The following is a 7,060-nucleotide window of genomic DNA, read 5'->3' as shown; positions in this document are numbered from 1 at the left end:
GTCAGCCTGAGACACATAGAAAGTTCCAGATTAGGCTGGGAAACAGAATAAGACCCTTTCTCCACCAAAATCAAAATAAAACCAAAACCAACAAAATTTGGGAAGGATAAGACTTAAGACTGACACAGCCAGTCTTACATTAGAGGCAGAAGGTGAACTCTTTTACCTTATCATCCTATTTTATATACATTAGAGTGCTATCAACTTAAACAGAAAGCATGACACAAAAATCCAACCTTATAACCAAAGCCCCAAACTCACAGTCACCCTACTTCTGTCTTCCAATTTCTGGGATAACAGATCTGAGGCATGACATTTTTTTTTTTTTTACATTTATATTATCTTCCCTTGCCAACATGACCTACTTCAGCCATAACCACTTTGTCCTGTTTATTTTCAGCATAATTTTTTTAAACACTTGAAATGCTACACACATTTGTTCATTATCTCCCCCAAAACAGAATTGAAATTTCAGGAAAGAAGGGAATGTAGGTGCTTTGTTTAGTGCTGTCTCCCTAGTACCTCAAATATTATGGACATGGTAACTGGGGTAGTTTGTCAGTACCTGCTTGAGCTATAAATCAGATGTGGTCATGTTTCAGACCACAGCTAACCTCTATTGGCAGAACCAGCCCTTAGGGAGTGAAAAATTTGTGGCCCCATGATACAAATGAACCATCTTACCTTCTGCTCCCTGGTACATGGATAACTTCCGCTGAAAACATTTTGCAGACTAGGATCCCATGACAATAAATTGGCTTCATTGATCACATAGTTCAATTTGTAAACCAGATTAGCTTGCTATGGTAATAGAACCCAGGATGAGTTAGAAAGGAAGATGAAAAAAAAATGAGAAGCTAGAACACAAGGGTGGTTAGGGGATTGCAGTTTAACAGATGTGTATAGCTCATAATATAAAGCAAAAGGGAATGGAGAGTGGGGGACATCAGGACTTGTAAGTTATTTCCTTTCAGATGTCCTAACATGTCTTTGTGAAATAGCTGTGTGCTCACGCGATACAGACAGCCTAGGTCCCATCCTTTATTGTAATTTCTTGACTGAGTGACATTGGATGAGTTGGTCAACTTCCCTCTAAATGATCTCATATTAGTCACTAAACTGAACTCACATTGTTGTTCTGTGTTGGCTTGCTCAATCACGCATGCACAAAATGGCAAAAATGGCTTGTACCGGGGACAACAAATGAGGGCTATATCTATTGTTGTAGGTAATGTGCAAAATTCTCTTTTCTTTTCTTTTTTTCTTTTTTCTTTCACATAGTCTATGGAGGCTTTTTATTTATGCTTTACATTAAAAAAAAAAAATTCCAGGATTTCCCCTCCTGTATGTTTTCGTCTTACCTCTTCATGGTCTATGATGCCAGTCAAGGTTTTCAGCACAATAAAACCAAACTGCAGTGATGGGAGCAGATGGTTCTGCCATTTCTGTAGGTCTCTGGGTTGAACATCAAATCTAGGACTTATGACTCCACACTTGGTCAAGCAGCCTGTGAGGTTCACAACCATCTTCCTAGCTCTGTGATCATCAACGATCTCAAATTCACTAATGTAGCCATGCTTCATCATCATGGTTAAGAACCAAATGATGACTTTGGAACATGACCTGATAAAGACCTGGCATTGACCTCTCTTCTCAGCATTGCTGATGCTCTTGAGAGCATCCATCATAGCATTCATTTGCACCATAGTGATGTCGAGGGAAGAAGGCAGAAAGAGCTTCTTTTTTTCTTTTGAAACAGAACCTTCATCTGTAGCCTTCACTGTCCTCAAATTCTCATAAATCATCCTGCCTCAGTTCTCTATGTATTGAGATTGCAGTTGTACACCATGATGCTTAATCAGCTCATTTAAATAATAAAAGGAACTACTTTCATTGCATATCATCACAAAAATGCAGACACTACACCATTTCAGGCTTATCCAGGGACTCAGTAGCAGTGTTATTCACCAAGGCCAGAGGCCAGTTGTGCTTTCTTCCAAGATTTAGGACAACTGAGATCATTTGAAGGATACCCTTTCATGACAGAGAGGGCAGACAGGGGCAGAAGGCTTCTTTTCACATTCCTCTTGAAAACAAACAAACAAACAAACCAGAAATATCTCCCACAAAACATCTCTATTCACTAACATTGGCTTAGTCTTAGCCATAAGAAACCATGATAAATCTTAATTAATTACATGACCTTTCAAAAGCCCATCATGAAGGCAAAGACCATCTCTAGGAAGCAGGAGAGAGAACTGGCTTATGAGTAGATAGCTATAAAATACTTACCTTAGAATCAGGTGGGGCTGAGGATGTGTGCTGTTGGTGTGGGTGCTTTTTTGTTTAATCTGTAATGTATAGGCTTGGCTGATAGCAGAAAAACACATTTTTCTGTCCATGAAGAGTTGCTTTGAATCCTGATTGCTGAGTAAGAGGTACCACTACACACATAAACACGAACTGATTTACATCTTCTAACATCTGATGGGGGAGATAGCGTTATCCCATCAGACTGAAGTGCATAGGAAGTTATTTATCAAAGGCCCTTTAGAAAGTGTCCCAGATAGAGAAGAAAGCCACCTGTGCATACTGTATCATCTATCTGCCCTAGTCAGGAGAGGTGGTCTCCTTGGAGGCAGTAAAGAGGCCAAGTTACTGCCTCCAACGTCTCATGCAGCACACAGTCACACATGAGTGAGCTTTTGATGACCTGAAAGGTCTTTCAGTTATTGTTATGATTTTCTCATTGACCTGATATCACTTTTTTATAAGAAAGTATGCTTATGTACGATCTATAGATTATTAATACAGCCTCCCCCCTCCCATGTTTGATACCCCCCCCCCTTCAACTACTGTACTCTTGTTTGTAGCTCCAGTGCCTGGATAAAGCCAGGGCAATTTTTTTGGATGTCAATCATTTTGAAAGGCAACTTTCTTGCATGACTTGGTAAGATCTGAACGGAAGATAGCCACAGTGGAGAGGCAGTGGCAAGGCGTCCCTAGGCAGCTGGGAGTCTTGAGCATCCACATGTAATTGCTCTTTTATTCGCCACAGCCTGCCTGCTGTGTTCATCAGACTGCCCAGTGGCACAGAAGGTAATCAGGGCCGGGACCATTTCAGAAACTCAGACACGCGCGACCAAAGTTAAAAATATGTTAAAAATTACTTGGATGTGATTTGCTCTTAGAGAACTCAATTTTGGGATAAGAACAAGAGGACGCCGTGCAAAACTGGGCCAGCAGAAATTATCGTCACTGAAGAAAATGCTTGGAGAGCTGCGAACAGTTAATAACTCTGGTGCCCAACTGCCCATAGTAAGTGCTTGCTTAATGTGTAGACAAGGCAGGGAGATTCAGAAGAGCAGGCAACTCAAAGCATTTCCATTTTATTTAAGGAACTCTTTGATCTGTTTCAAAATTTAAGATTCTGCTTTTGACTTCGCTAGATAAAGTTGGAGTTGGAATGAATTATTCATATGAAATATTGCCTCAATAACACTGCATCAAATAAACATAATGAAAAGCTGCCCATGTTATATAAGGGAAGCTAAGTCACAACTCTTTTGAATTGCAAAGTTAGGCACTGGGGTGGGTGGGTGGGGCCTAGCCTGTTCTCCAACATTCCTCTATGGACAATCCATTAGGAGCAAACAACGCTCAGATCCCCTTTATTTCTGTCTAGACAGGAGTTTGTGGTTTATGAGTTTAAACTACAGTTGTAACCATAACTGTAGTGCTATTAAATCGCAAAGTCCATGTCCTCATTCCAACCAAGTCATTGGAGGCCAGAGAGTATTTTCCATGAGATTGTATCCAATACCATATGATAAGTTCCCCAGCACCACTGAGTATTTTATGCATTATGATATTTTCAATGATTGCTATAGCACATCCATCCATACATATGCCACGGAGAGATCATTACAAGGGAAGTAACAGCCTTACTTATCAGCTTATCAACGATGTGTGTGTGTGTGTGTGTGTGTGTGTATGCAAGTTTAACATTGTTGTGGTTAATAGATTGAGAGAGAGAGAGAGGGAGGGAGGGAGGGAGAGGGAGGGAGGGAGGGAGGGAGAGAGAGAGAGAGAGAGAGAGAGAAGGATAAACTAGACCTAAATAAGCAGTGTATGTCAGGGGAATCCAACTTGGCTGAAATTCAATAGATAACCCTTAAATTCTTGCTGACAATTCAACTTTAAGCAACTGTGGTTCAATAAAGGTAAAGGAAAGAGCCGAGTCAGCTTGGAGAAGGCAGGAAGTCAGAGTCTGTTTGTGTCCTCTGTCCTTGGAACACACGAGGTCCTACGGGAGCGGGCCCATCTCCTTGAAGTGGATGTTCAATGGTTCTTAAGCCCTATCTCGGGGTCACCAAAGGACTTTTTGAAATTGGATTCTCAGATCACACTCTCCACCTAGATTGGTCTCTGTCACCTACCCACAGTGAAGGGAGGGAAGGTAAATTCCAGCTATGAAGGTCTCCAGGAGGTAGCCTTGGGTAGAGTCACCATAGTACACTACATGTTTGTCTCCTCTTGAAATCCACCATGCCCACGTGCTGATCAGAAGTGTAATGATCCCAGGAGATGGAGCCTTTTCGGGTAATTAGGTTTAGCTCATGCCCAGAGGATAGGTCTTCCTTGGAGTAGTGCCTTTGTATGAAGGAGACAATAATGACCCCTCTCTTTGTTCATATGCACCAAGGAAATGTACATGAGCAGACAAAGGAACATATGAGGTACCTATAAGCATAGCAAAGCCTGCATTGGCCTCCAGGTTCTCTTAGTATCCTAAGTACCAGTTTTATACATCTGAAAGCCTCCACCCTAACATTCTGGTTTCTCACCTCCCCAGGCTGCTTCCCTCCTCCCAGATATCCAATTGTTCTTTTTACAAAGGAAAAAAAAAAAAAAAAAACTCCCCTGCCCTGATTACTGTCACAATCCTTCCTCCCTCTTATTCTCTCATATTCGCTTACATTCTCTCACTGTGGCTATACGGTTCTACTCTATTTTCTCTCTCTCTGTGTAAAAGTCAGGAAATGAACTCTTACCAACTTTGGCCTTGGATCCCTTAGTCCTTAGAATGGTGAGAAGTGAATGTCTGCTCATAGGGACACCCAGTCTAAGGAATGTTGTCATGGTGGCTTGAACTGACTAGGATACTGGTATACTGGTCTACTTCAGATTCTGCATTTATGCAATGGTAATAGCTGTGCCTGCCTCTTGTGGTGGCTGTGAAGATACACTCAAGGAGTGTGATGGAATGGGATCTGGGCTTTATGGGTTCAGATCCTATGCCTTTCATGTTTGGGTAGAGGGGTATACAAGAACAGTGGCACATGTTGGTTCTAGCATAGAAACTTGTTCTGAGAATGAGTGAGGATATATGCATAGTTCAAAGTATGCTTACATGCATAATTTGTGACTCTCCTTTATCCTCAGGGTTGTTGGCCACTGGCCCATGAAGATGAATGGAACAGAATTGATGAACAAGGTTTCAGACAACCCATGAGCAGAAATGGTAATAATGACATACTGGGACCAGCTTTGGGAAGACAGATCAATTTTACTTGGGGGTGAATCAAGGGTTAAGAGGGTAGGAATATCCAGGTGGGCAAAGTTCATTGGCTGAAGGCTAAGGTACTAAGGTTCCTCCTTAGCATGGGGAGGTATTTCAGCAATCCCAGGTGCTGGCTGAGTGGGTTCTTATTGGGAAAAAGGAAGCAGAACATATATATAATCTAACCAAGCTTACCTGCCATCCTTTGGGTAGAGGTGTGTGTGTGTGTGTGTGTGTGTGTGTGTGTGTGTGTGTGTGTGTGTGTTGGTGGTGGTGATGGTGTTGGTGGGTGGTTTGAACTCCTCAGACAAAATCAGAGAAGCAGAAGTCCTACTGGTAAAGGGAGTCCACCATTTAGTGCCAAGCTCATAATGATTGTCTTTGACCTTAATTAGCAGGGCAACATGCATTAAATAAATACATGAATAAAAACAGAGGCCATATTTCTCTTAGCCTAAAGCCAGTACAGTCTAGAATACAGCATTGACCCTGAATAGAGTCTAACCATCTCCGTCAGTATGACAAGGTAGAGTTAAACCAACCAATTTCCACAGCTCTGCTTGCCTTCAAAAGGATGCTATTGTATAGCAACCACCCAAGGGAAGGTCAAGCCAGGCTTGGTGGCACACAACTGTAACAGTGGTCTTCAGTGGGATGAGTCAGGAGAATCAAGAGTGCCAGGTTAGAGAGTGGGGAGCTACTCACTAAGACCATGCCACTGGAAGAAGAGGTCAGAATACCCCTTCCTCTGTGCTGCATAGCACTGTAGACTGAAGTCACATGGATCTCTGTAAGTTATTCTCTGGTGACAGGAATGGAACCCTGGGTCTAGCCCATGCCAGGCATGTACCTTACCATTGAGCCCCATCCATGCCCTAAGCTGGGTTTCTTATCACATCTGATTTGTAGTCTTCTAACTCTTAAGCTTCTTTCTCATACACATGGAAAACTTTTTTTTTTTTTAAATTCAACTTGGGCAGTGGTGGCACACGCCTTTAATCCCAGCACTTGGGAGGCAGAGGCAGGCAGATTTCTGAGTTCGAGGCCATCCTGGTCTACAAAGTGAGTTCCAGGACAGCTAGGGCTATAGAGAGAAACCCTGTCTCGAAAACAAACAAACAAACAAAAAATTCAACTTGGTTTTGTGTGATTTTTGATATATTAAATAAGTAAATGCAGCATGGTATAAATTAATTTATGTTATGTGGCTATCATATGTAAATACAGTAAATAGGATAACAATAATGATAGCTTATATAGGAGGCAATATGTTTGACATTTTAAGATTGTAGCTGCTGCTTACCGATGCCAGTACCTTGTGAAATGCTCTTTAGAAGCTAAAAACAAACCCTTATAGGGTACTTGATATAATGCAGGTACAGTTTTGACTGTTTTGCATTGTCTACACTCCTAGAAAGCTGTCCTAATCATTGCCATTTTACAGTTGAGACACTCAAGAACCAGAGGTCATCTTTCCAATGCCACATGCTGGAACTG

General features: G+C 41.8%; 1 pseudogene; it reads right to left on the bottom strand.

Annotated features, from left to right (window-relative positions):
* Window positions 1-1,295: 1,295 nt before the first annotated feature.
* On the bottom strand, window positions 1,296-1,718 carry LOC110326128 (annotated as a pseudogene).
* Between the last annotated feature and the right edge of the window lie 5,342 nt (window positions 1,719-7,060).

This window comes from Mus pahari, chromosome 9, assembly GCF_900095145.1.
Source record: "Mus pahari chromosome 9, PAHARI_EIJ_v1.1, whole genome shotgun sequence".
NCBI classification, from domain to species: Eukaryota; Metazoa; Chordata; class Mammalia; order Rodentia; family Muridae; genus Mus; species Mus pahari.
The sequence above is the reverse complement of the archived record's forward strand: the minus strand, read 5'-3'. Positions and strand labels throughout refer to the sequence as shown.